We start from the raw sequence: 3,190 nt of genomic DNA, 5'->3' as shown, positions 1-3,190 counted from the left end.
CTACTTCAATCGGGTAAAAATATCTTACTGGATGAAGTGAAAAGTGCTATGAATTCAAGTTTAGTAACATATATTGACAAGTGAACTACATCTGTTCCTGATCCTAGAACAAAAAATATAAGGTATCTAGGACAAAATAAGAAAGAGTAATGATATTGATTTGATGAAGGTATTTCCAAGTAAATGGTAAACTGATGTTTAGTTAAGATCGTTTATCAAGAACCACAAGTCTCAGCAGCAGGATTTGACTCTGACTTCTAAGTGTACTGCACCTCCTCTCTCTTTGGACAGCCAGAAAAGTAGAGTGCAACAGTAAACCATGTTTTGTCCATTATTTTAGTCAGAGAGATATAAGGGATTATGTAGGAGGGGGAATTGTGGTCTTTAATTTATTTTTACAGCTCTTGCTATATTGTAAACATATTAACATATTCTAAATGTTTTCTCCAAAAACTGTAGAAATGAGCAATATTGTTCTTGTATCATAGAACTGATGACTTCCATAACCTAATGAGAACAAAGAATCCACTTAGATATATGATTAGTGAAATGAATGATATAAAATTATTGTTCTCAGATGATTTCCTCGGCCATGTCTTTATGATATTCAGAAGTAATTCTCTGCATGTTGATCATTTTTCTGTCACGTTTGTCTCTAGCTGGTTGATCAGGGACTGCTAAGTCACAATATTAGATTCACATTAAAGAAAAAGAATTTTAGAATGTTCCATGCTGAATGGCACTATGAGACCCATTCCTAGCATAAAGTGCTTGACTTTGACAAAGACTAGGAGACAGTGAGGTCTGCAGATGCTGGAGATCGGAGTCGAGAGTGTATTGCTGGGAAAGCATAACAGGTCAGGCAGCATCCGAGGAGCAGGAGAATCGATGTTTTGTGGTGGAGCCCTTCCTCAGGAATCAGGCTCCGGCCCGAAATATCGATCCTCCTGCTCCCCGGATGTTGCCTGACCTGTTGTGCTTTTTCTTCAACAAAGACTAAACAGCTTATGCCTTTATTCATTAGAGTTGAGAAGAATGATCTTTTTGAAACATACAAGATTCTCAGGGGGTTTGATATAGTAGATGTTGGGAAGATGTTTCTATGAGCCAGGGAATCTCAAGATACAGAACATAGTTACAGAATAAGGGGGACACTCATTTAAAACTGAGCTGCAAAGGAAATTCTTTTCCCAGAGGGTAGTAAATATTTGGGATTATTCTCTCAGAAAACTGTGGAGGATTAGATCACTGAAAGCATTTAAAGAAGAGTAGATAGATTTTTTGAAATACCCAGGAGTTCAGGGCCATGCCTAGCTGGCCATAAAAAGAGTTGAGGCCTGGGTCACAACAGTCAGGATCTTGTTAAATAGCAGGGCAGACCGAAGGAGCCAAATGGCCTAAGCCTGCCCCTATTTCTTATGTTCTTCTGTCACTGGTCTAATGAGGAGGGAGACACACAAAAACGCACATACTCACTTCAACCTTCTGGAAGAGCTGTGAAGTATACATTAGGCATCCTAGTGAGGATCTTAACATGGCTGCAAACTTTGATATTCAGACATCTACAAAATGGAGACATAGACATTCTGACCAGGTATCTGACTTGTAGCATCTGTCTCTTATTATAGTGATAAACATAATTCTTACATATTCAAAATCGTAAACAAAAATGTCTTCATGGATATGTGCCTTCAAACATATTATATATTTCTTACTGAAAGGCATTATTATCTTACTTACAGATCAATTGTGTCTTTCCAAGCAAAACAAAAAGTTCTTCATTAAATGTTTATCTTTAGAATCTCAGGTTATATGTATGTCAGTTAATTTTCAGCAGTCATTATAAAATTATCTAGTCAACTTTATTTCATTATGTTTAAGTGAAGGCCTCCATCTACCTGTTCTTCCACTTCCATTGCTAGTCACTGCTTGCCATTTGTTGCTATGGTCAGTTGTTTCCAGTTTTTAATTTGGCATTGACTGAGTATTGATCTGTATGCTGTCTGCTGCTTATCAGCTACAATTTGCTATTTTCAGCTGGGTAATCCTAGTAGCTGGTTAATGGTTCATCATTTATTTAGTCATTGTGAGTTACTAATTTGCTATTTTACAAGATGCCTGTTTTTGGTTGCTAGTAAGTATTACTGATCATTAATGCCCAAGATATGCTCTGGCTGAGAGACGCTGCTGGTTTCTGACTTGTGATGACTGAGGCTGATTACTGACCACTGCTCATTATTTACTGACCCCAGCCAGTGGCTTGGTATTGCTGGTTATTGTTTGCTGTTGACCATGTATCGTACTGCTAATTGGATGTTGATAGTTTACCCTAGCAATTGGTTTGCTGGTCGTGGTTTCTGACAACTCATGGACCCTTGTATGTGACCCTTGTAAGCGTAGAATTGGTTCCACATAATTACCCCTGCACTGGAATAGCCATTAACTTTCAGGGCAGTGTTTTAGAGGACAATTGATGCACGTGAAATCATATTCCAAGACTTTCTGAACTCCAGGAGAGAAAATGGGTGAGAAAAATTACGTTCATGCGTTTTACTTTAGAACGCAAGTGCGTATGTCAAAGATTCTCATGTGGTTTTGCTGCCATCTATGTAGCATTACATACAATGAAAGTTTGTATTATTTATTAGACCACAAAAAAAAGAAAATTAGATGTATAATGCTGATTTTTCTAAATATCATATAAAGGGAAATTAATTCTTCTTCCTCAGAAAAGAATCATATTCCAAACTGAGTACTTATATGTGGTAACTTGTTTAAAGAAAATGTAAATTGCATTGAAAAGAGAATTGATTCGAAGTCAAAACCAAATGTTATATTTATGCAATAGAACTAATGCTATTAATGATGTGACTTTGCCATTATTTTATTTTTTAATTTTGTGGTTTTCCAGTTGGATGCCTGAAATAACGGCACAGAAGCTGGTATACTGTCACTAAATCATTCTTTATTTACTTGTGCGTGGTGCACTGGCTGTAGCCAGCCAGCTGGGAGTCAGTCCCCAGAACTGAGGAGTTTCTAAAACTCCTGGTTACTTCTATTCCTTCTTTTACAATAAAGAATCCCAAAAAAGAAACAAATATCTTCCCTAAACAAGGCAGAAAAGACAAAGAAATTCTCCTCCTCAATAACAGCAGGAACATACTGACTGTGGCCCAGCCAGCACAGAGTC

The sequence above is a fragment of the Chiloscyllium plagiosum genome, unplaced genomic scaffold, assembly GCF_037043375.1.
Source record: "Chiloscyllium plagiosum isolate Xiang-an unplaced genomic scaffold, Cpla_swu_hap1 HiC_scaffold_24, whole genome shotgun sequence".
Taxonomy (NCBI): domain Eukaryota; kingdom Metazoa; phylum Chordata; class Chondrichthyes; order Orectolobiformes; family Hemiscylliidae; genus Chiloscyllium; species Chiloscyllium plagiosum.
The sequence above is the reverse complement of the archived record's forward strand: the minus strand, read 5'-3'. Positions refer to the sequence as shown.